This window comes from Phyllobates terribilis, unplaced genomic scaffold (genome assembly GCF_046119375.1).
Source record: "Phyllobates terribilis strain yellow unplaced genomic scaffold, ASM4611937v1 Scaffold_1__5_contigs__length_1240528914, whole genome shotgun sequence".
Lineage (NCBI taxonomy): Eukaryota > Metazoa > Chordata > Amphibia > Anura > Dendrobatidae > Phyllobates > Phyllobates terribilis.
In genome coordinates this window covers 246684618-246711703 of record NW_027362761.1, presented here as the reverse complement: position 1 = coordinate 246711703, position 27086 = coordinate 246684618, and the positions used below count along the sequence as shown (strand labels likewise).

Below are 27086 nucleotides of genomic sequence, written 5' to 3'. Positions count from 1 at the left end.
GTCTTTGTTGGGTTGGTAGCGAGGTAAGAATCATGCTTCCTTCCTCTGCCCTCTCCCCCCAACCTCGCACAACAGAAATGTGATCAAGGTCTCCCTCATCTGATGAGTCTTACATGCCCATCGCCAGTTCGTCCTCCACTTCTTCCTCAGCTCCTGCACCTTCCTCAACAGTTTGGCTGCTACTATGTGCCCTGGTTAATCCCTCTCCCCCACCCTCTCATGCCTGCCGCCTTGGTGCTGCCGACCGTCTGGACCTTGGAGATGTTATCCCTTCCGCATACGACTCCTCCTCTACTTCCTCCACCTCCTCTTGTCCCACCACCTGACTCTGAATTCTGTTTAACGTGTGCTCCAGCATGTAAATCACCAGAATAGTCATGCTGATAATGGCATCGTCGTGAGCACTAAACATCTTCGTCGCCATTTCAAAACTGTGCAGAAGGGTGTGTGGCGCCCCTGAGGGTTTAGTCGCCACAGAGGTACTGCATCTCACCCAGAGCTGTGGTATCTCACCCTCAGGAAAGGAAGGAGTATGGCTCGGGACCCTAACACCTGCATCAAACACATACCCGCAGTGGGGGTAGGGCGAGATTGCGCCTAAGGGAGAGCACAGTCCCAGGTCCCTAGCTGGTGGGAGGGTCCTATGTAGTGGGTGTGGGTGGAGAAAGCAGCTTAGGGGAGCACATGACAGGGAGAGTATAAATAGGAAGCCATCTTTGAAAGAGCAAGCTAGTCAGAGAAGGAGAAGTGACAGGAGCAGAGGCTCTGCATGAGTTCTGCTCCGGAGGCGGGCCTAGCCTGGGAGGTCCAGGACTGAAGGAGAGAAGAGAGGAGTGGCAGCAGGAAGGCTCCAGGAACCGAAGGGACCCTAGGGGTACGGGCCGTGCAGAAGGCCACCCGTACGCCCGCTGCTACCAGGAGGTAGAGGGGTCAGGCCAGATAAGGGGAACCGGTCCCTCAACTAGCGGAGAAACAGCAAGGCTCAACTACAAACCGGAGGCTGCAGCATTTCATGTACTGCAGGCTAACGTCCACACCAGTCTCACTAAGAAGGTAGCCACATAGGACCCAGGGGACGGAACACACGTTGCCCGCCAAGGCCCGAGGATACCGGATAGAAGTGTCACTGGGTGTGAGGTGCAGGGAGAAGGCCAGAGAAAGGACACACAGAAGGGGTCCTGCTAAGTACTCCGGAGCTATCTGGGGGTGGACTGAGCCCCTCACTGAGTACGCACAGCACGACGGGGGAGATTGCTCTGGTACCTGTAATCTGGACTGCAACAACTATGAGTAAAGATCTTGGGACTGCATAACACGGACTCTGTGTTCATTACTGACTCCCTGCACTAGAACCACCATCACCCACCCACACTGCCCTGAAGCTACACTCTTCCTGTGGGGAGTAATAATACCATTGCTGCAAAACCACCAGCTTCAGAGGACTGTTCCGCAGCGGCGGCCCCTTTGGCCGCACTCCACAGGTGGCGTAGTCGGACATTATAAAACCCATATATACAAATTACCCTTGGATTGACCGCCCTGGGTCACGGACCGGGTCGCCGCGACAGTGACTACAACCCCCAGCGTCTACCGGTCCGGCTCCGGGTACCCCATGGCCCAGGGGGCGCGTCAACTTCATAGGTCCCTGATCTGAGACCACTACTGCAGCGTGATTTGCCCCACCTCTGTATCTCGTTGGCCCAGGCTATACGTCAGAACGTATTGCACCAGGGCTTGTCGGTGCTGCCACAGTCGCTGCAACATGTGCAGAGTTGAATTCCACCGTGTCGGCACATCGCATTTCAGCCGGTGAACTGGCAGGCCCAACGACTTCTGTAGAGATGTAAGTCGTTGAGCTGCGGGATGCGAACGGTGGAAGTGAGCACACAGCGACCGTGCCCTCTGCAGAAGGCCATCTAGTCCGGGATAGTGGGCTAAAAATTGCTGGACAACCAGGTTCAACACGTGAGCCATACAAGGCACGTGTGTGACATTGCCCCGGCTAAGGGCCGCACCCAGGTTTGCAGCATTGTCGCACACAGCCTTCCCTGGTTGCAGGTCCAGTGGAGACAACCATTCATGAAACTGGGTCTCCAGAGCTGACCACAACTTCTCAGCTGTGTGACTCATATTTCCCAGACATTTCAAAGTAATGCCGTTGAGCCCTGCTGCCAGCATAGTAAGGAGGTGTGCAGGATTCCTTCTGCGCAGTTAGAAAGCGGGTGGCATTACCTGACAGGCTTTGGGTGCAGGTGGAGGACCGAGAGGAGGTTGAGGAGGCAGAAGCAGTGTAGGAACTTCTCGATAAAGAGGATTGATGTACAACTCGTGGGGACGGCAAGACTTGGACAGCAGCCCCTTGTCCTGCTGTCACCATAGTTACCCACTACCCAGTCAGCGACATGTAACGCCCCTGTCCATGCCTACTCGCCCAAGTGTCTGTGGTGAAATGCACCCTGTCACACACAGAGTTTCTCAAAGAAGCGGTGATGTTGTGTGCGACATGCTGGTGTAGCGCAGGCACACCTTTCTTTGAGAAGTAGTGCCGACTGGGCATCGGGTACTGGGGCACTGCGACGGACATAAGGTCTCGAAAATCCTCTGTGTCCACAAGGTGGAAAGGCAGCATTTCTGTAGCCAAGAGCTTGCAGATGGTGAAATTCAACCTCTTAGCTTTCTCATGGCTAGGAGGAAATGGTCTTTTACTTGTCCACATCTGAGGGACCGAGGGCTGGCTGTTGTGCTTAGACGGGGTTGAGTAGGGTGTCCCCGGCAAACTTGCCGGTCTGTGAGGAAGATGCAGGCGGAAAGTTAGGTTGCCTTGATCCAAAGGTGGTGCTCTCGATGTCGGAGAGCGCTCAACACCAGCTGGTGTTTCCACTTCCAAATGAAATGATGACCTGCTAATCACACTGGCTGTTGCGGGTAAAGAGGTGGCAGGTCTGCGTCCAAAAACATGTGTGACTGCTGTCCCCCCAGTCACAGAGGATGAAGAGGCCGCGGATGCACAAGATGGGGTAGATGGCGGTTGGCCCGGCCCGCTAGGCCGCATTGTAGCACAGTGAGCTTCCCACTGCAACTTATGCTTCATATCCATGTGACGGTTCATGCATGAAGTACTCAAACTATGGATTTTTTGGCCTCTACTTAGCTTTTGGTGACAAATATTACAGATAACACGAGTTGGGTCATCCTTATCGATCTGAAAAAATGCCCAGGCTATGCAAGGCTTAGAGCCCATGCGACCTGAAGAGCCACTACTGTGGTCAGAGGCAGAGTTGTGGTTGAGGATGCAGTTGTTGACGTGCTTCCAGTACTCCGTCTCTGTCCAGGAAGGAGCAACCTAACCTCGTCGTCAATAGCATCTGTGATGCCCAGCTGCGCTTGGTATCACAGATCCTAGAAGAGTGCATTGATGGAATCCTCCACAAGAGGCCCCCATAAACATTCACACATCTCCACCTTCCACCTCAGACCAGCAGAGGGAGCCCATTAGGGATATAAATAGGGAAGGTGGAGCTAGGCAGTTCAGTTCCTCTGATGAGTTCCTGCAGTAGAGAAACCTAAGAGAGGTCAGTCTGCAGTGGAGCTCAGTCTAGTCTAGAGAACTCAGTTAATAGTTCAGCAGTGGAGCACGAGGCTCCTGTTAGCTAGATTCAGGGAGCCCAGCTAGAGCTTAAGGTGTGCCGGCACCATAAGATCGGTGAAGCGCGGCAAGTTGCCGTTAGTGTGTATAGCCTAGTGAGGGCCCGAGTAGGCCGAAGGCGAGTGGAGAGTTAGTACATAAGGGGCAGAGAAGCTTAACCAGCTCACCCCGAAGCATTTACCGGTCACCGGATCTGAGCTTACCGGGATCTCTATGACCCAGTAAGGCATAACCGGAATCCCTGGAGAACTAAAAGTCCCAGGATCGCTAAGGTGCTGATATGTAACAGAGCCAGGAGACGCTTAGGCCCTGCATACTGGGAGCGTGAACTCCAAGACAAGGCCATACCACAAGGTCAGCCAGCGCAGGACAGAGACAAAGTTAGGCCTAGCTCCAGGCAGGTCAGAAACTTACTACGCAGAGGCAAGAAACAGGAGGCCCTACACCCGCTCATTGGGGAGGATCCTGATATGCACCCTTCACCCTACAGTGCTCCGGGATGTGCCTGAATTTCCACCAGTAAAAGGTACTGAAGTGACTACCGTGTCCGTTCCCGTTCTTGCTCTGACCCAGTTGGGTCTCGCCTGTCCTGCATTCCCCCTGCATACGCTTTTCTGAGGCCTAGCTCCACCTGTGGGGAGCTATACCATCGAGCTGGCTTATCACCGGCCTCAGTGGACTACTGCAGCGCTGGTGCTTCTCGCCAGATACCACAGGTGGCGTCACGAACTCTTATAAAATTAACAATTATCCACCCTTTTAAAGATTGACCCCAGGGTATGGGCCCGGGAGCCGACCACCGCGACATCCCAAAGGCCAGGCAAAGGCCCGGGTACCGAGTCATCCCCATCCCCTGGGCTAGTCACATCCTCCTCCACCTCCTCTGCTGACCTCATCGACTGGCTGACTGTGGGTTGACAGTAAGTTAGATCTCCAACCTCGTCATCATCACCCTGTGTGTTCTCACACCCGTCGTCCTCAGGGCCAACCTCTTCCTGCCCTGACCGAAAAGTCAAGTTGTCGCTCCAATCAGGTATTTGAGTCTCATCATCGTCTTCATCATTGTCTCCACTAACAGGAGTTACAGTTTGGGAACGAAGGTCTACATTATGCTCAGAACCTTCTTCATCTGGTCCTGGATCCGACTCATAAAGATTCTGGGCATCAGTGCAGATCATTTCCTCGTCTGGATTAACAGAAGCTCTGGAGCAGACCTCAGTTTCCCAGGCTATAGTATGAGCAAACAGCTGTGCAGACTCAACCATCTGTGTTACCCCATACTCAGACGGGCAGCTGGAGACTTGGGATCTGTGAGGAAGCAAGTGCGATTGGGGTGACACCTCTGAGGACTGGAGTATTTGTGATGTTGAAGTTGAGGTGGAGGAGAGCCCACTTGAAGGAGCACTTGATATCCGTTGAAACACCTGCTGTTTTTGTGCCTCATCTGGAATTTTTAGTGATGGGCGTGTCCATAAGAAAGGGATCGTATCACATTGTCCACGAAAAGAAGTAGACATCTTAGTTTGGCTGGAAGATGGTCTTTCTTCTGCAGATGTTACTCCCCCCCACCGCGGAGGGGCTCGACCCACCAGCGGACAGGCACCAGTATTGAGAGAGGGGGGCCGGCCGTCAGGGTCCACCGCAGCTCTGGCACAAACCCGGCGACATGGAGGTCGCACGGGCAGGAACGGACTGGCCGTGTCAGCTTCGCACTTTTTTGGTTTTAGAAGGGCATGACATGCCTATATCTGTGTCTCCCCCTCCTTTTACTCTTCCACCTCTTTTCTTTTCGCATGACTATATGTACTTGTCACTTTTCCAAGTGTTAGTTGTGTCTTCTGAGCAGTTTGTCAGCTTTTGGACACCTTTGAAGGTGTTTTCTATGTGTTTCTATGTGTTTTTGTTTGCCTGCCATTGGTTTTAACGGTGTTCGAAGGTGTTCGACGAACAGTTCGAAGAACAGTTCGGCGAACATACGGGTGTTCGACGAACCGAACCGAACTCGAACACTACGGGGGTGGCTCAACACTACTATCTATCTAGCTAATATCTCTCATTACATAGTAGCACATTGAGCAGCATCTGTCTTCAGCAGTGACATGGATAAAATGGCACAGAGGGAACATAGCCGCTTTTTATATAGAGAGGACATGTGATTTCAACAGCCAATGCCAGAAGCTTTGTGTCTGTGTAGGGGATCAACCCATACCAGACATTGAATGCACTGTTCCTTTAAGAAATCATGCTCCCCTCTGGGTTTTCTGGTTTTGGAATAGTCGCCTCCCCTCTCAGTTTTCTTGGTCTGTGCTGGGAGACATGAAGAACCAGGAAGCAGAGAGACCTCATGTGTGTCTGAGGGAATAGTAACATAGTAACATAGTTTTTAAGGTTTAAGGAAGACTAAGTCCATCTAGTCCAACCCATAGCCTAACATGTTGATCCAGAGGAAGGCAAAAAAAAACCATGTGGCAAACACTAAGCTCCACATTGGGGAAAAAAATTCCTTCCCGACTCCATACGACAATCAGACTAGTTCCCTGGATCAACGCCCTATCAAGGAATCTAGTATTTATAACCTGTAATATTATACTTTTCAAGAAAGGCATCCATGCCCTTCTTAAATTTTAACAGTGAATCACTCATTACAACATCATGCGGCAGAGAGTTCCATAGTCTCACTGCTCTTACAGTAAAGAATCCCCGTCTGTGATTATGATTAAATCTTCTTTCCTCCAGACGTAGAAGATGTCCCCTTGTCCCCGTCTCAGGCCTCAGAGTAAAAAGATCAGTAGAAAGGTCTTTGTACTGTCCCCTCATATACTTGTACATAGTAATAAGATCACCCCTAAGCCTTCTTTTTTCCACAGTAAATAACCCCAAGTGTAATAACCTGTCTTGGTATTGCAGACCCCCCAGTCCTCTAATAACCTTGGTCGCTCTTCTCTGCACCCGCTCTAGTTCAGCTATGTCTTTCTTATACACCGGAGACCAGAACTGTACACAGTATTCTAAGTGTGGTTGCACTAATGACTTGTATAGAGGTAAAATTATGTTCTCCTCATGAGCATCTATGCCTCTTTTAATGCATCCCATTATTTTATTTGCCTTTGCAGCAGCAGCCTGACACTGGCCACTAAACGTGAGCTTGTCGTCCACCAATACACCCAGGTCTTTTTCAGTTACAGTTTTACAATTAAGCATATAATTATACATTTTATTTCCTCTGCCCAAGTGCATTACCTTACATTTATCCCCATTAAAGCTCATTTGCCATTTATCAGCCCAAGCCTCTAGTTTACATAGATCCTCCTGTAATATAAAATTGTCCTCCTCTGCATTGATTACCCTGCAGAGTTTAGTGTCATCTGCAAATATTGAAATATTACTCTGTATACCCCCTACAAGGTCATTAATAAATATGTTAAAAAGAAGGGGGCCCAATACTGACCCCTGTGGTACCCCACTGTTAACTGAGACCCAGTCTGAGTGTTTTCCATTAATAACCACCCTTTGTTTCCTATCACTGAGCCAATTCTTAACCCATAAACATATATTTTCCCCTATCTCCATTGTTCTCATTTTATGTATCAACCTTTTGTGTGGAACTGACTCGCCCCCTGGGCCGTGGGGCACTCGGATCCGGGCAGTAGGGGAACGATGGGAGTAGTAGTGGTAACCCGGTTCCGTGGCTCAGGGTTGTCAGGCCAGTGGTAGTCCGTTATGTGCTGATGATTATGTCCGACTACGCCACCCGTGGATTGCGGTTATTAGGAACCACAGCTGCATGCAGACCGCTGGGGCTGATGAGGTGTGCAGCTAGGGTAGTGTGACTCCCCACGGGAAGAGTGCGGCCCCAGGGCAGTAGAATGGATAGTGGGAGTGATGGTGGTGAGAGTCCCAGTACCGGTAGTGCTGGAGGCGCGAAGAAGCACACAGACAACAGGTTGCAGTCCAGGGTCTTTACTAAAACAGGTAAACTGACCCATAAACAGTCCCAGCTAGGAGGGGACCTGGATGTCTGAGAGCAATGGGGAAAATGGCCCTGGTCAGGGTGATGGTGTAGGCTTACCGTGCTTTCTGTGCTCCTCCTGGTTATCTCCTCCTGATAGGGTAACAGCCCACGTTTCCGAGCTTTCCGTGTACTCTCGCCTGTATGGCCTGCGACGTGGGTTCCTTTCTGCTCCCGGTCTGGTACGGCTTTACTGGTCCCTTCTGTTGTGGCAGAGCCTCCAGGCTTCTTAGGCCAAGGAATATAAAGTCCCCTGCGGACTGGTTATCTGCTGTAGGATGTGGAATCCTCCCAGCCTCAGACACCAAAGTCTGGTAAATTAAGTCCTTTATCTGCCAAGACAGGCTCACTTCGCCTCTTGTCTCTGGCTTGTGGCTCTCCTCCTGCCACACTTCCTCTTAGGTGCAATACAACTTTCTGTCCCTGCTCTGCTCCGGGACACGTCTCAATGCTGAGACAGGTCATCCAGTTGTCCCTAACCCTGCCCCCTGCACCAGCTTTTATAGGGGCAGCCTGCTCCCCCTACTGGCCTGAGACAGGAGGTACTGCATGCTTATGTTCCCCTGACTAGAGAACCTCCCCTTTGCTCTCAGACACAGCTTTATTACATTTTGTGGCATCCAGGCCAGGGTGACACATTCCCCCCTAGTGAAATTTAGTACTCCGGGACTAAACAGTAAATAAAGAATAACATGCATAACCATAAAACATTATTAGGAAAGTGACGCACAAATTGAGTTCTTAAGGTCACAGTGTGGTCTGTGACCGGGTGTCCATTTCACAGACACAACGGGGAGCATTAACCAGGTGGGGGTCTGTCCTACCCCAAGTCCTTTGCAGTCTTAGTTCATTCCTTGGTTAGGCTCCGAACGCAGTCCATACAAGGTCCCGGTTATAAATAGTCCATAACCTTTGAGTCCGTACGGTAACTGCAAGAAACTGAAACACGCTACTAATAATCACGCAGGTAACTTGGCAAACATTTCAACATTTGGCAACAGGGTTATTTACAATTTTAGCGCGCTCTATATTTTCCAGCGAGCGGGTATCTGCCCCTTTGTGCTCCTGGTTGACCTCCTTAACCCACTGTCTGGTGGTGGACCGACCTGGCTTTCCCCACTAGCATTAGGGGTACAGCTACCAGCTGGGCGTACTGGTAGGGCAGGCAGCTGTCTGCGGGTCCTTTGGCTTACCGCAGGCATGGCAGGCTCACTGTCAGCAGAGGGTTGACTTTCCTGGGCTGCTGATACAGGCTCTTCTGCCTCTGGAACCGCTTGCTCCTCTTCACCTTCCGGCTCTGGTGTTGGTTGTTGCTGTGCCGGTTGCAGGAAATGCAGGACGGGTACCACTATGGCATCGTTTATTCGAGTCCAGGACTGAGGAAACTCTCCGAGAACGGTGCTGATCATTTCTTCCTTGTCCTCTGTGGGTTCAAGGTCACTTTCATCCTCTTCTGCACTACAGAGTTGCTCGGGGCACCTTTTTAGGTGGTCTCTGGAGACGGTACTAGTAGTTTCTCCTCCGTCCTTGGTGATCACGCACACCTTCGGGTTGTCGTGACCAGACTGCAGTACGGTGTAGGGTTCCCTTTTCCACTGGTCGTCCAACTTGTGAAGCCTTCTCTTTTGCTTCAGGACCTGCTCACCAGGTTCTAGGGGACCAGCAGGGGCGTGTTGGTTGAAGAGTTTTTCTTGCCTCTCTCTCACCTGGGCCAGGCTCTTCTCCACACTCTCCTGTACCTTCTTGTACTGCAGTTGCCTTTCCGTATCCCAGTCCGCATCCGGGGAGGAGTCCTCAGGTGTTAGGACTCCCATCTCCAGGTCTACGGGCAGCTTACCTGGTCTGGCTCGCATCAGGTAAGCCGGGGTGCAGTTTGTAGCATTCACCGGGATATGGTTGTCTAGGTCAATCAGGTCCGGCAGTTTTTCTGGCCACAGGCTGCGTTCCTCCAGGGGCAACGTCTTCAGGAGGTCAATATTGTTCATTTTCTCACACATCCCGTTGGTTTGTGGGTGGTAAGGCGTTGTCCGAATCTTCTTACAGCCATAGAGGTTGCAGAACTCTTGGAAGATTTCAGCCTCGAACGCTGGACCCTGGTCTGTCAGGACCTGTTCCGGATACCCGTGTGGACGGCAGAAGTATTGCTGGAAGGCTCTGGTCGCTGTTTGGGCTGTCAAGTCCTTTACCGGGACCACCACGAGAAAACGGGAATAGTGGTCAACGATTGTCAGGGCGTAGATGTACCCTGACCGGCTTGGAGCCAACTTGACGTGGTCTAGAGCTACCAGCTCAAGAGGCTGCGTGGTGACGATGGGCCTCAAGGGTGTCTTCTGGCTGGCACGGTCCTTCCTCATTAGGTGACAAGGGCCACAGTCTCTGCACCACTTCTCTACAGCCCCTCTCATGCCGACCCAAAAGAACCGTCCTCTTAGCAGGAACTCCAGTTTCTTCCAACCGAAGTGCCCCGCTCTGTCATGGTAAGCCCCCAGGGCCATAGCTGCATCCCGCCTTGGGACCACGACTTGCCAGGTCAGCTCGTGCGTCCGGTGATTGACAATCCTTCTGCACAGCTTGCCTTCGTAGAGGAACAGCTTGCTCTTCTCTTTCCATAGCTGCTTGGCTTCCTCTGGAGCATCCGGATCTATGCGGGCATCTTCCTGGTCAGCAGATCTTTCACCAGGCGGACTGCAGGGTCACTATCTTGAGTCTCGGCCCAGCTGTGGTGAGGTAGGGGATTGATCATAACGGTGGTTAGATCTTCCTCCTTCACGCGGTGGGAGTATTGAGCGGCTCCGTACCGGTGAAACGCGGGGAGTTCTACCTCCTCCAGCTCTTCTGGGTCTTCGTCACCTTCAGGTAAGTGAGGCATTCTCGATAGGGCGTCAGCGTTGGCATTGGTTTTCCCCGCCCGGTACTTGATCACGAAGTGATAGTTGGAGAGATGGGCCATCCACCGCTGTTCCAGGGCACCCAGTCTCGCATTGTCCAGATGTGTCAACGGGTTGTTGTCCGTGTACACGGTGAACTTTGCGGAGGCCAGGTAATGCTTGAAGCGTTCCGTTACGGCCCACACCACTGCCAAGAATTCTAGCTTGAAGGAGCTGTAATTCTCTGGGTTCCTCTCGGTGGGCCTCAGCTTTCGGCTGGCGTACGCGATCACCCTTTCTCTGCCCTGTTGGTTTTGGGACAGTACGGCTCCCAGTCCCACATTACTGGCATCTGTGTGAAGGATAAAAGGCTGACCATAATCAGGGTAGGCCAGGATCTCATCTCCTGTGAGGGCCATCTTCAACTGACGGAAGGACTCCTCTTCCAGTTGATCACACTTGAAGGGTGGCTTTTGACTTCTGGACTTAGACTGTCCTATCAGGAGGTCCTGCATAGGAGCTGCCATTTTAGTGAACCCGCGGATGAACCTTAGGTAGTAGCCTACCAACCCGAGGAACTGTCTCACCTCTTTGATGTTCGAGGGGCTTGGCCAGCTCTTGATCGCCGTGACCTTGTCAGGGTCGGGGGCTACTCCTTCCGCACTTACCACGTGCCCTAGGTACTGGACCTTCGGTTTCAGCAGGTGACACTTCGATGGTTTCACCTTCAGGCCGTAGCCTGCCAGGGCTTCGAACACCTCGGCCAGGTGCTTTAGATGGTCCTCGTAGGTCTTTGAATAGACGATCACGTCGTCCAGGTAAAGGAGGACCGTCTCGAAGTTTTGGTGCCCTAGACAGCATTCCATCAGCCTCTGGAAGGTCCCTGGTGCGTTGCAGAGCCCGAAGGGCATACAGTTGAACTCACTCAGTCCCATCGGGGTGGTGAAGGCGGTCTTCTCCTTGTCAGCCTCTGCCACAGGAACCTGCCAGTACCCGCTAGTAAGGTCCAAAGTAGAAAAGAAGTTAGCTGATTTTAGTGCGGCTAAAGACTCCTCTATTCTAGGCAGCGGATATGCGTCTTTGTGGGTGATACGGTTGATTTGTCTATAGTCCACACACATTCTCATGGTGCCGTCTTTCTTTTTTACCAGAACCAGGGGGGCTGCCCAGGGGCTACAGCTATGTCTAATGACCCCAGCTTCTTTCATTTCCCGCAGCATACCCTTGGCGTTCTGATAATGTGCAGGGGGTACAGGCCTGTGTCTCTCTTTTATTGGTGGGTGGCTCCCTGTGGGGATGTGGTGTTCTATCCCTTTTACTCTGCCGAAGTCTAGCGGGTGCTTACTAAAAATTCTCTCGTACTCCTGGGCCACCCGGTAGACTCCTTGTTTTTGGTGCAGGGGGGTGGAGTCAGCACCCACATGGAGTTTCTGGCACAAGTCCTCCTTTTGTTTCTGGGAGCCATTACCCTCCGCCTGTGGAGATGGGGGCAAGGGTTCCACGGCCCTGATAGCTTTGTGTTCGACAACAAACAGTTTGGCAAGTGTAGCGTACCTGGGCAAGTGTACCTCTCTCTTCCCAATGTTGAGAATGCGAACGGGCACCCTCCCATGACGGACATCAACCACCCCCCGGGCTGTCAAAATGGTGGGCCTGCTGTCTGAGTACACGGGTTCTACCATGGCTTGGTAATCTCTACCTCTCAACCCGATTGCAGTCCGACACGAGATCATCATTTCACTTTTGGGAGGCATGGAAATGGGGAATGGGTCACTCAGTCTTACGCTACCTATCTCACCACCAGACAGTTCTACCTGCTGCCGTCTCATCAGGGCTTTTATCTCTTTGTTGAGGACTCTCTGTTGGCTGGAACTAGCATTCACCGCCACCTGTTGTAGAATTACAATTACCTCAGAAAGACAATTTTCAATTACGTTAGTACCCACAGTTATTTTAGGGTGACTTTCACGACGGTCAGTGTCCACAATAATTACTCCCTGTGCCGGTAGTTCAACTTTACCAATTTTAATGGTCATCTCCTTGAACCCCATCTGCGGCACGGGTAAGCCATTACTGGCGATGATGCTCAAGTTACTGTCTGGATACCGTGTGATATCAGCATCAGTCCAATACTGCTTAAAAAGTACATAAGGGATAGTGGTTACTTGCGACCCAGTATCCAGCAAGGCGCTCATGGAGATACCGTCCAGCACCACGGGTAAAACCGGGCGCCCCCCAACGTACTTATTACGCCAATTATAAGGGCCTGGTGATCTTATGCCTGGGGGTTGGCCCTCTGCCCCAGGTTGGACCCGTTTAAATTACAGTACCTGGAAATGTGTCTGGGCTGGTTGCATCGACGGCAAATGGGCTGTCCATCCTCTGCGTAGCGTCTGTAGGCCTCCCTCGGAACAACGGGATCCTCCTCTGTCGACGCCACGGGACATCCTCCGGACTTGAAGCCAGCTCGATGGGTCTTGATGGGTCCACTTGCAACGACTGGACGGTCCTGGTCAACGCCGCGACGCTCCTGGTCAGCTCCTGGACTTGGTGGTGCAGATCTTTCGATGGGGCTTGGTTCAGGGCCTGTGCATCAGCCCCCACAGAGTCCATAGGGGAGGGCGCAGCCTCCTGGTGGTAGGTGAGAGCAGGGCGCCGGGGGTTTATAGCGCCACTGGTTGCAGGTTCACGGAGCACCCTTATGGCCCTGTCCTTAAATTGGGCAAAGGTCAGATCAGGGTTCTGAAAGAACATGAGGCGCAGCTGGGTCCTGTGGGCGCTAAACAGCAGACCTTCTATGAACTGTTCTGTTAGGAGCTTATCCGTATCCTGCACGCTGCCTGGGTCAGCTTGTTGGATGGCCCTCAGGGCTTCCTGCAAATTTAGGGCATAGTCTCTGATGCTGTCCTGTGCCCGCTGCTTACATCCATAGAACCTCATTTTAATTTCAGCGGAGGTACGTGTGTCAAAGGTACCCCGCAGCCGGGCCAGAATACCCTTCACGGTCCTTTTCTCCTCAGTGGGCCATGATTTTACCTCCCTTTGGGCTGCGCCAGTTAACTGCCCTGTTAGTATGCTGACCTTCTGTTCCTCTGTCAGGGGGTAAACTTGGAACAAACTGTACAGCCTTTCCTTAAAGCCAGTTAGGGCATGGGGCTCCCTTGAGTACTTGGGCAGCCAGGCCGCTCCAGGGATGTAGGGCAGGGAAAATGGCATCACCGCTGCTGCAGCTGCGCTGGTGGTAGTGGGTGCCTCCGTGTCCGACATCTTCCTCCCCCCTAGTTAAACGTGGCCTACCTTCCGACGATCCTCTTCTGTAGGCCGCGGCTCCGCTGGTGCTGCTTTGGACGAGGACCTTGCGTCGCGTCCTGGTGACGTCAGCGTCGCTCTCTCTCCCTTCCAGGACCTTGCGCAGCATCGGTGCGTGGGGCGGAGCTTCAGGTCTCGCGCGCTTTCGGCATCCACGCCCCTCTTCTTCCCGCGCGGCGTCCTTCAGATGGCGTCCGACGGCGGGAAAACGACTTCGGATGGCGGGAAAACAGCTGAAGATGGCAGGAACCGACTGAAGATGGCGGGAAACGGCTCCGGATGGCGGGAACCTTCACCACGGCAGGTATGACAGTCTTTTGAAGGCACGCAGTACCCGGTGGTTGCGGGCACGAAATCCTGCCGACTACGCCAAAGCTGACTTGCCCCCTGGGCCGTGGGGTACGAGGATCCGGGCAGTAGGGGAACGATGGGAGTAGTAGTGGCAACCCGGTTCCGTGGCTCAGGGTGGTCAGGCCAGTGGTAGTCCGTTATGTGCTGATGATTATGTCTGACTACGCCACCCGTGGATTGCGGTTATTAGGAACTGCCGCTGTATGCAGACCGCTGGGGCTGATGAGGTGTGCAGCTAGGGTAGTGTGACTCCCCACGGGAAGAGTGCGGCCCCAGGGCAGTATAATGGATGGTGGGAGTGATGGTGGTGAGAGTCCCAGTACCGGTAGTGCTGGAGGCGCGAAGGAGCACACAGACAACAGGTTGCAGTCCAGGGTCTTTACTAAAACAGGTAAACTGACCCATCAACAGTCCCGGCTAGGAGGGGACCTGGATGTCTGAGAGCAATGGGGAAATTGGCCCTGGTCAGGGTGAGGGTGTAGGCCTACCGTGCTTTCTGTGCTCCTTCTGGCTATCTCCTCCTGATAGGGTAACAGCCCACGTTTCCGAGCTTTCCGTGTACTCTCGCCTGTATGGCCTGCGACGTGGGTTCCTTTCTGCTCCCGGCCTGGTACGGCTTTACTGGTCCCTTCTGTTGTGGCAGAGCCTCCAGGCTTCTTAGGCCAAGGAATATACAGTCCCCTGCGGACTGGTTATCTGCTGTAGGATGTGGAATCCTCCCAGCCTCAGACACCAAAGTCTGGTAAATTAAGTCCTTTATCTGCCAAGACAGGCTCACTTCGCCTCTTGTCTCTGGCTTGTGGCTCTCCTCCTGCCACACTTCCTCTTAGGTGCAATACAACTTTCTGTCCCTGCTCTGCTCCGGGACATGTCTCAATGCTGAGACAGGTCATCCAGTTCTCCCTAACCCTGCCCCCAGCACCAGCTTTTATAGGGGCAGCCTGCTCCCCCTACTGGCCTGAGACAGGAGGTACTGCATGCTAATGTTCACCTGACTAGAGAACCTCCCCTTTGCTCTCAGACACAGCTTTATTACATTTTGTGGCATCCAGGCCAGGGTGACACAGAACCGTATCAAAAGCTTTTGAAAAGTCCATATACACAACATCCACTGCATTTCCTTGGTCCAGTCCAGAACTTGCCTCCTCATAAAGACTGATCCGATTAGTTTGACAGGAACGGTCCCTCGTAAACCCATGTTGATGAGGTCATGAGGTTATTCTTCTTCAGATACTCTAGTATAGCATCTCTTAGGAAACCCTCCAGGATTTTACCCACAGTAGAGGTTAAGCTTACCGGCCTATAATTTCCAAGTTCAGTTTTTGTCCCCTTTTTGAATATTGTCACCACATTTGCTATACGCCAGTTCTGTGGTACAGACCCTGTTATTATGGAATCTTTAAAGATTAAAAATAATGGTCTATCTATGACGTTACTTAATTCCTGCAGTACTCGCGGGTGTATCCCATCCGGGCCCGGGGATTTGTCAACTTTAGTGATTTTTAGACGCCGCCGTACTTCCTTCTGGGTTAAGCAAGTGACATTTACTGGAGAATTTTTGTTATCACTAATCATGTTTTCTGTCATGCGATTTTCTTGTGTAAATACGGTTGAAAAAAAATCATTTAGCATATTGGCTTTTTCCTCATCCTCATCCACCATTTCACCCAGACTATTTTTAAGGGGGCCAACACTATCATTTTTTAGTTTTTTACTATTTATGTAGTTAAAGAATATTTTGGGGTTATTTTTACTTTCTCTGGCAATGATTCTCTCTGCCTCAATCTTTGCTGCCTTGATTTGGTTTTTACATAATTTATATAATTTTCTATATTTATTTAACACCTCATCACTACCTACTTGCTTTAGTTCTCTAAATGCTTTCTTTTGGTCACTTATTATGCCCCTTACAGCTCTATTTAGCCATAGTGGTTTCCTCCTATTTCTAGCATGTTTATTCCCATAGGGTATATATTGTGCACAGGTCCTATTCAGGATGTTAATAAATGTCTCCCATTTGCTTTGTGTAGTTTTATGTCTCAGGATATCGTCCCAGTTTATTGCACTAAGATCATCTCTTAACCGTTGGAAATTTGCCTTCCTGAAGTTTAGTGTCCTTGTAACCCCTCTACTACACATCTTATTAAAGGTTACATGAAAATGTATTATTTTGTGATCACTATTACCCAAGTGACCCCCAACTCGTATATTTGATATGCGGTCTGGCCTATTGGTTAATATTAGGTCTAGCAGTGCCCCCCTTCTTGTTGGGTCCTGAACCAGTTGTGAAAGGTAATTGTCTCTCACAGTAGTCAAAAACCTATTTCCTTTGCTTGAACTACATGTTTCTGTCCCCCAATGTATTTCAGGGTAGTTGAAGTCTCCCATAATAATTGTTATGTTCTGCTACCAGAGCTAAGGAAAGAGAGGAGATCTGTCCCTACGATAGAACTCAGCTGAATCCCTACGATGTAACAGGGGACCTGATCCTGCGATCAGACCTGCTAAAGTCCTAAGCTAGTCTGTACGGAGACCTATAGATGTGGGGAAGGAATCCCTACAAGTACTAAGGACTGGGAGGAATATGGGACACCTCCTAACAGAAATAGTAGCAGACAGACGAACAAACAAAATATATAGAACATAGAGGTCAGTAGACCAAGCAAACTAACAGAGCAAGACACAGAGCACAGGCTAGCTAGAAAGTAGATATACAATGAAGTCCAGCAAAGCCAGAAGGGCGGAGCAGGATTAAATAGGCCAACAAGGTCATGTGACCAGCAAAGGAAAAAAAACCTAAGAGCAAGGTTCTAACAGTACCCCCCCTTCTAAGAGGATCCTCCGGATCCCCTAGGACCAGGCTTATCAGGAAATCTCCTGTGAAACGCTCTGATAAGTCTGGACGCGGAAACATCATCCGACCTCACCCAAGAGTTATCCTCGGGACCGAAACCTTTCCAGGCCACAAGATACTGCAAACTACCTCTATACCGTCTAGAGTTAAGGATGCGAGAAATTTCATATTCCCCGTCCTCCACCACCGGAGGAACAGAGGCAGAGGCGTCACAATCCGATACAACAGCTTTTTTCAACAGAGAGACATGAAATACCGGATTAATTCTCCAGGAGGTAGGAACCTCCAACCTAACAGCAGATTGGTTGACAACCTGAAGCACCTTAAAGGGCCCTACAAACTTGGGATCCAATTTCTTTGAAGGAATCCTCAACCGCAGATTCCTAGAGGACAACCAAACCATATCACCAACAGCGAACAAAACCTCCTGTCGTTTCCTATCAAAGTAGTCTTTAGATTTTCTGTTGGCCTCCTGAAGATTACCATGCACATCTGTCCAAACTCTCTCCAAATCACCGGAAAAATTCTCCTCCTCAGGCACGGCAGATCCCAACTTGGAGAACGACCCAAACGACGGATGTCTCCCAGAACAACAAAAAAAAGGCGAACAACCAGCAGAAGAAGATGTATGATTGTTCAGAGCAAATTCGGCAAGTGGCAGAAACTCAGACCACCCCTCTTGATTGTCTGCCACAAAACAACGCAAGAACTGCTCAACATCCTGGTTTTTCCTTTCTGTCTGGCCATTAGATTCAGGATGATATCCGGACGAGAACGACAAATGAACTCCCAACCTATCACAAAAGGCACGCCAAAAACGAGCCACGAACTGAGGACCCCTATCAGAAACAATGTCAGTAGGAACGCCATGAAGTCTGACAATTTCCTTGACAAAGGCCTTAGCGAGAGTTTTAGCGCAGGGCAGTTTGACGAAAGGAACCAAGTGACACATCTTGCTAAAACGGTCCACGACCACCCAGATGACAGTAAAACCCTCAGAGGGGGGAAGGTCAGTTATAAAGTCCATAGCCAAATGTGTCCAAGGAGCACTGGGAACCTCCAAAGGACAAAACAACCCCGCAGCAGGAGTATGTGAGGACTTAGATCTAGCACATATAGTACATTGACGCACCCACTTAATGACTTCCTTCTGCCATCCAGGCCACCAAAAACTGCGACCCACCAGTCTCTTGGTCTCAGAGATTCCGGGATGACCTGCCAACCGAGATTCGTGACACTCAACAAACAAATCTCTCCTAAAGGTCCCAGGCACAAACAACCTCCCATGAGGAGTGTTAGAAGGGGCATTCTCCTGTGCTTTAAGAATCTCATTTTCCAAAACGGAGTCCAAAGCAGCTATCACAACACCTTCTTGTAAAATGTTCTCCTCTTTCTCAGCACCAACTATGGGAGAAAAACTGCGAGACAAGGCATCCGCCTTAACATTCTTAGTACCATGGATGTAAGTAACGGAGAAATTAAACCGCGAGAAAAACAGTGCCCACCTAGCCTGACGGGCATTCAGGCGCTTGGCAGCATCAAGATATATCAGATTTTTATGATCCGTAAGAACCTGAACGGGAAATTCCGCACCTTCCAAGAAGTGGCGCCAGTGTTCAAATGCGAGTTTAATACCCAATAATTCCCGATTACCAATATCGTAATTCAGTTCAGTCTCCGAAAAATTTTTTGAAAAAAAGGCACAGGGATGTAATCCATCCCCGTTATCCTGAGACAATACTGCGCCAACCCCCACAGAGGAAGCATCAACCTCAACCAAAAACGGCCTAGTAACATCAGGCTGCATAAGGATGGGAGCAGAGGTGAACCTCTCCTTGAGATACACTAAAGCTTCAATGGCCTCAGAAGACCACTGAACCGCATCAGCACCTTTCCTGGTGAGATCAGTCAGAGGTTTGACAATACTAGAAAAATTTTTTATGAATTTTCTGTAGTAATTGGCGAAACCCAAAAACCTCTGTATCGATTTCAAACCAATAGGCCTAGGCCATTCCTGCACAGCCTGAACCTTAACCGGATCCATCTCAAAACCTTTGCTGGAGATAATGTAGCCCAAAAAACTAATTCTCTGTACAGCGAACTCACATTTCTCCAGCTTAGCAAAAAGCGAATTGTCCATTAATAACTGTAATACCTCACGTACGCTCCGCCAATGAGACTCCAGATCCGGCGAATAAATCAAAATGTCATCCAAATACACAACCACATTTTTACCGATCAAAGGTCTAAGGATGTCATTAATCAGATTCTGAAAAAATGCAGGAGCATTAGTAAGACCAAAAGGCATAACCAGATTCTCAAAATGACCCACAGGAGTGTTAAAAGCAGTCTTCCATTCGTCACCCTCCTTCATGCGCAACAGATTGTATGCCCCCTTAAGGTCAATTTTAGAGAACCACTTGGCCCCTATTAACTGGTTAAACAGATCAGGAATCAATGGCAGTGGGTAAGGATTGCGTACAGTAATTTTGTTAATCTCACGAAAATCCAGACAAGGACGTAAACCGCCGTCCTTTTTATTTACAAAAAAAAATCCAACCGCCACAGGAGACTTAGAGGGCCTAATGTGACCGGCGGCCAAACTTGTCTGTATGTATTCCTCCAAAGCCTTCCTCTCAGGAATAGTAAGGTTAAATAAACGACTTTTAGGAAGAGTCGCTCCAGGGACAAATTCAATAGAACAATCATAGTCTCTATGGGGAGGCAAAACCTGCGATTCCTTCTCAGAAAAAACTCTCCAAAAATCCTAAATAGGAACAGGCAATTCTCCCCTATCCAAAGCTGCAATACGCCCGTTACAACACTTGTCATAACATTTATGGCTCCAGGATTTAATTTCACTGGTAGACCAATCCAGTACAGGATTGTGAAATTTTAACCAGGGCAATCCCAATATTACTGGAGAAGGCAAGTTATTCAACACTACCAAATCCAATTTCTCATGGTGAACACCATTAATAGTGAGAGGAAATTCACAGACCTTGAGAGTAATATTCTTCAAAGGGGAACCATCCACAGAAACCACAGCAATGGGGGATGATAAAGGTTCAGGTTTTAAATTGAGTCTTTCCACGAATCCCCCATCAATTACATTCAGAGTAGACCCGCAATCAACAAACACCCGAAATTCCATTAATTTTTTCTGAGCAATCGTGGAAGCAGCTAAAAATATACCCTTGGAATTTAAACAGGCAATACGGGCGTGACTGACCTTTTTTTTTTCTTTCTTCATACGAAGCTCACAGCCTTTAATCAAATGACCAGATTTTCCGCAATAGAAACACAAGCCTTCAGAAAATCGACGGTCTTTTTCTTGAGAGCGAGGTGCCACCGATCCAATCTCCATCGGTTCACCACTGTTAGTACACACATTCTCATAACCAGAAACTGACATAGCAGAGGATTTGCTCTCATTAACCCTTGCACGCAGTCTTCTATCCACCCGTATAGCTAATTGCATAGCCTGTTGCAAATCTTCAGGTGTAGGATAAGCAATTAGCAGGTCTTTAACCCTTTCACTGAGCCCAGCAAGAAATAGACTTTTCAGAGCAGAATCGTTCCACCCTGTTTGAGTAGACCAACGACGGAAATGAGTACAATATTTTTCCACATTACCTGATCCCTGTTTTAAACGTCTCAACTCAGTCTCAGCTGATGCGACACGGTCAGGATCATCATATAATAGTCCCAAAGCAGAAAAAAAACTATCCACTGATCTGAAGCATGTATCACTAGGTTGCAAAGAAAAGGCCCACTCCTGAGGCTCTTTGCGCAAAAGTGACATTATGAACCCTACGCGCTGGGATTCATCCCCAGAGGACTTAGGTCTCAAACGAAAATACAATAAGCAAGCATTTTTAAATGAAAAAAATTCTCGGTGTTCACCAAAAAATAAATCCGGCAAACATACCTTAGGCTCCAAGAAATGTGCTCCAGGACAGCTACTCACGTGCTGACGGAGCTCGGCCACCTCCAGAGAGAGTCCCTGCAGGCGATGAGCCAAATCCTGAACCGACACCATGATGGAACAGAAAAATCTTTCCTTAGAGAATTTGCAGGCTGGACTTACTGTTATGTTCTGCTACCAGAGCTAAGGAAAGAGAGGAGATCTGTCCCTATGATAGAACTCAGCTGAATCCCTACGATGTAACAGGGGACCTGATCCTGCGATCAGACCTGCTAAAGTCCTAAGCTAGTCTGTACGGAGACCTATAGATGTGGGGAAGGAATCCCTACAAGTACTAAGGACTGGGAGGAATATGGGACACCTCCTAACAGAAATAGTAGCAGACAGACGAACAAACAAAATATATAGAACATAGAGGTCAGTAGACCAAGCAAACTAACAGAGCAAGACACAGAGCACAGGCTAGCTAGAAAGTAGATATACAATGAAGTCCAGCAAAGCCAGAAGGGCGGAGCAGGATTAAATAGGCCAACAAGGTCATGTGACCAGCAAAGGAAAAAAAACCTAAGAGCAAGGTTCTAACAATAATGACTTCTCCTTGAGTCGCTGCTTCATCTATTTGCTTTACGAGGATATTCTCTGCTACTTCCATTATTTTTGGAGACTTATAACAAACTCCTATCAGTATTTTATTATTTTTTCCCCCTCCCCTTATCTCCACCCACAGGGACTCTACATTTTCATTAGATTCACATATATCCTCCCGCAAGACAGGTTTTAAGTATGATTTTATATATAAACACACACCCCCCCCCTCACTTGTTTGTACGGTCATTTCTGAACAGACTATAGCCCTGTAAATTAACTGCCCAGTCATGGCTCTCGCCCAGCCACGTCTCAGATATCCCTACCATGTCATAATTATTTTCCAACAAAATTAATTCTAATTCCTCCATTTTGTTGGTGAGGCATCTGGCATTAGTGTACATGCATTTTATGTATCTCTCTGTACCTCTATTCCTTCTTACTTTATTGACTGTTCTAACCCCACCCCCAATTTCTTTATTTGTGCCCAGGTCACTATCTGCACTTTCTTCCCCACCTATAAAATGAATACCCTCCCCCCCCAATCCCTAGTTTAAATACTCCTCCAACCTTCTAGCCATTTTCTCCCCCAGCACAGCTGCACCCTCCCCATTAAGGTGCAGCCGGTCCCTAGCGTAGAGTCTGTAGCCAACTGAGAAGTCGGCCCAGTTCTCCAGGAACCCAAATCCCTCCTTCCTACACCAGTTCTTGAGCCACTTATTTATCTCCCTAATCTCCCGTTGCCTCTCTGGCGTGGCACGTGGTACCGGTAGTATTTCAGAGAATACCACCTTGGAGGTCCTTGCTTTCAGCTTGCAGCCTAATTCCCTGAAATCATCTTTAAGGACCTTCCACCTACCTCTAACTTTGTCATTTGTGCCAATGTGCACCATGACCGCTGGGTCCTCACCAGCCCCTCCCAGTAATCTGTCAACCCGATCAGCGATGTGCCGGAATCGAGTACCAGGTAGGCAGCACACTGTTCGACGATCCCTGTCTTTGTGACAGATTGCCCTATCTGTTCCTCTAATAATTGAGTCCCCCACTACCAGCACCTGCCTGGCCTGCCCTACTCTCCTATTTCCCTCTTTACTGGAGCTGACACTCCTCCGGCTTTCAGGGGACATGCCTTGCTGCAGTAGTGCTACCCCTGTACCGTCACTCCCCTCATCTGCCAACTTTGCAAACTTATTGGGGTGTGCCAGATCAGGACTAGCCTCCCTGGCACTCTTCCCTCTACCACCCCTTCTAACTGTCACCCAACTAGCGACCTCACTGTCCTGCAGCTCCCGACTACCACCCTCCCCCACATCTACCCCAGTGAGCTGCTGCTCAGTGAGCAGCAGACTCCTTTCCATGTTGTCAATGGATCTCAGTGTTGCCAGCTGCTCATTTAGATCCAGTATCTGGGCTTCCAAACGCACAACGTGCACACATCTCACGCAGCAGTAAGCAACCTCGACCGGCTGTTCAAGGAATACACACATGTGGCAAGATGTACACTGGATAGCATTGTCAATAATGGAGCTCATTTCCTAATGGGGATTGCAATATACAGAATGTTAAGTAAAAAGAAAAGTAAAGAATTAATGAAATACAGTCAGCAATTCAGTCCAAAGTCCTCCCTTCCAAACTCCCTGAATACAAAGTCACTGAAAAACAAGTCACACACTTACTTTCGTTCGCACTTACGCTCCGGACACACGCAGCTCGTTCACACTCGCAAACTAAGACTTAAAGAGTTTTTTTTTTTCCCCTTTTCCAGCAATGCACCCTTCACCTCAATGCACTTCCAAAGGACTGAATGCCCAACCAGCTGCCCCTTATAAACCCTTAATTATGACCCCTTCCCCTTAATTAACCCCTTGTGAGTAAAGCTACACCTCAGGATTTTAGTGCAATGTAGTTAACCCTTAAATACACAGGTAGTAAACTAAGAAACTAAAACTGTAGTGAGAAAATAGGTTTTAAAAAGCCCAATAAATCTAAACAGGTAGAAAAGCACTCAGCAGGTCACAATGCAGCACTCACCGCAATTCACAGGTATTTTCTGCAGGATTCCCAATACCTCTTCACTGAAAAACAAGTCACACACATACTTTCGTTCGCACTTATGCTCCGGACACACGCAGCTCGTTCACACTCGCAAACTAAGAGATTTAAAGAGGTTTTTTTTTTTTTCCCTTTTCCAGCAATGCACCCTTCACCTCAATGCACTTCCAAGGACTGAATGCCCAACCAGCTGCCCCTTATAAACCCTTAATTATGACCCCTTCCCCTTAATTAACCCCTTGTGAGTAAAGCTACACCTCAGGATTTTAGTGCAATGTAGTGAACCCTTAAATACACAGGTAGTAAACTAAGAAATTAAACTGTAGTGAGAAAATAGGTTTTAAAAAGCCCAATAAATCTAAACAGGTAGAAAAGCACTCAGCAGGTCACAATGCAGCACTCACCGCAATTCACACAGGTATTTTCTGCAGGATTCCCAATACCTCTTCACTGAAAAACAAGTCACACACTTACTTTCGTTCGCTCGTTCACACTCGCAAACTAAGAGATTTAAAGAGTTTTTTTTTTTTTTTCCCTTTTCCAGCAATGCACCCTTCACCTCAATGCACTTCCAAAGGGACTCCCGATGATGGTTCCCTGATAAGGAGAGGTTAGAATAAGAAACTGTTAATCTATGAGAGATAACAGTATGGACTTTAGCAAGATCTGTTGCCAAGCCTGTGTCAGAGTGGAGAAATTCATCTCTTGTTGAAGAACGCTTTCCCTGAAGACTTGTGATCTGATGCAACAGACAACACAGAGTGTCAGCCATTCCTCAACAGTGAAAGTGAAACAAGATTTGCCTGCTTGCAGAGGAAAAAAATCCAATATACAGGAGAAAGGACTCAAGTAAATTGATTCGGGACAGTTACACTGGGAACAAGCGGCGCCCGCCATCTGCATATGATCTGCGCAATTGTGAGTGACTTACCGGTGTTGAACTGTGCTAGGGTTAAGTGTAGTTTTCCTTACTTAGGACGCTGTAGCAGCGTGGCCTGAATAGCAGAAAGACATATAGAGAATTAGCTTAGAGTAGTTTGTGAAACTTGATGTGTACTGTTGTATTGAGCTTTCATTGCCATAGCTGGAGCATAGTTTTGTAACTCACTTCAGCTATTTCTCCCTATGTTCATGTTATTAATATTATCATTGTAAACACTGTTATTCTTACTTCCTGGCATATAACCCCTTTGTACATAATAAAGCCGGAGTTTTGTTTCAGCCTTCTTGTCTCCTGCCCCGTACTTGAATCCTGTCTTACGGTGTTCTTTGGACACCGTTACAAGTGGTGCTGCGAGCAGGGTACGGTTACAGAGATGGAGTTGGCCAACAGCAATGTGGCTAATGTAAGTACCGCAGGCAATGGTGGAACCCCTGCAAGGGTCTCCCTATGACCATGTTGTTTAGTGTTCTGCCCACATTTGATGGCCAGAATATGCCACTGACAGACTGGGTCACCAGATTGCAGACCGCTGCCAAGATTTATATTGTCAGCCCATAACTACAAGTTGAAATCGCTCTGGCTGCCCTGGAGGGTGAAGCGCGCAGAAATGTTTTCTTGTAACCGGAAGCCACACGTAGCACCTTTGAAGAGAAGTTTCTGGAAGAGATATATGGCGAAACAGCTAATGCGGGGCATCTCCTGGAAAAATTATTCTATCAGTTGCAGCGAGAAGGGGAGGGAGTCTCCCAATACGCCACAGCGTTACAAGAAGTACTTGCAGAGGTACAAAAGAAAGAGGCAGACGGAGTAGGGAGCATGGGATCTGTAGACCGAATACTACGAGAACAATTTATTCTTGGACTCTACAGTACTTCCCTGCGACAGATTCTGCGTGAGCGAGTAAGAGTGGATTCGGCCTTAAGTTTCCGACAAATATTAGCAGAAGCAGTGGCCCAAAGCAAAGAAGACAGCTGTGCCTCCGTAGTGGTGCGTACTCAGGCCGACACGACTGTCGGGGGCAGAGGGAATGAAGAGACTCAGTTCAGGGTGGTGCAGGACCTGCAGAGTTGCCTGAATATTATGCAAGAAAAATTGACACAAATGAAAACGAGGATGGGATCTGGCTCCGCCGCTGAGATAACATAAATGACCCTAGCAGACCCTTATCGGACCTTCCCTTGGGCTCCTGAACCTGCACCTCTCTACGCTGGTCCGTTGAACCCTTACGGTCCCCCACCTACAACGTCTGTGGGTTGGCAGTGTTACCAAGAACCTCAATATCACCCACCAGCGGTTCCCCGGCCTGAGCTCTTTTACCCGAGGCCCCAGCGTCCTTCACTCTGACCAGTCAGTTGGATGTCAAGGGCACCTCCCGCACACAGATGAAGAGAGGGACGTCAGGTTGCACAGTGCTGGAAATGTGGAAGTGAAAAACACTTCGCTAGAGAGTGTCAGCGTTATTTGCAGGGGTATCCACAGCCACCGTTAAACTTCCAGCCCCTGCAGTAGTGAGGCATACTGCAGGGGGGGTAGAAGGAAAAACCACCCAGCACAACTCTGAACATTTGGTTGCAGGCTGTCAAATCCTGCAAGCCGAGTTCGAAGGAATCCCAGCGCACTGTTTGGTGGATACCGCGTCGCAAGTGACAACTATGCCTGAGTCGTACTTCAATTGTTATTTTCAGGCGTTGGCCAAGCCAGAGCGGGAGAGTCTAATTCGGGTGACGGCGGCTAATCGGCAACCGATCCCAGTCACGGGGGTTGTGTGGATGAACGTGCGGTTATGTGGACAAGATGTGGGAAGAAAAGGCATCCTGTTGGTCCCCGAGAAATTTAAAGAAGATGTACCAGTGATAATGGGTATGAATATTCTGCGGGAGTTAGACCAGATTATGTTCACTAAACGGGGCCTGGCAATTGGAAACAGGCCACCCCGCATAAGCTCACTCAGAAAGCGTTTCAACGGCTGATCTGTGTTTGTGGCACACAGAAGAGCATCCTGATACACCAGTCTGTGGGAATTATCCGCGTGCCGGGAAGGGCATCCCTCACCCTCCCTCCTGGTCAGGAGACAATTCTCCCACTGCCCGTGGGAACTTTCTGCAACCTTGAAGGTATGGAGGTGGATATTGAACCGGTGGGCCTAGATAAAATAGACCAGAACGTCCTGGTGGCCCGGACACTGGCAGTGGTCCAAAAAGGGAGAGTACCCATCCGGTCCGTGAATATGGGGCATAGAGAAATCCATTTACCTCCGAGAGTGGAACTAGCTCGGGTGTACTTAGATCAAAGTGAAGTGTTGAGTCCGAGAGAAATGACCCTGGGCCCAGTAGATGACGCAATCTGGACCCTGGCCGTCAAAGCCAAAGAGATGGGGGCACCGACTCCAGAATGAAATGGGCGAGCCCTCCTGACCCAGATGGGGGTGGATGTGAAAGCTCTCAATTCGGAACAGATACAAGTGGAAGCAATGCTGTGGGAGAATCAGGCCACATTTGCCTGTCACGCTGACAACTTTGGCTGCACATATGCCATCACCCAT

General features: G+C 49.4%; 1 gene segment (V, D, J or C); it reads right to left on the bottom strand.

The window, feature by feature from the left end:
* The window catches only part of LOC141166586 (T cell receptor delta constant-like), a 203997-nt gene that overhangs the window by 80996 nt on the left and 95915 nt on the right, over positions 1 to 27086 (bottom strand).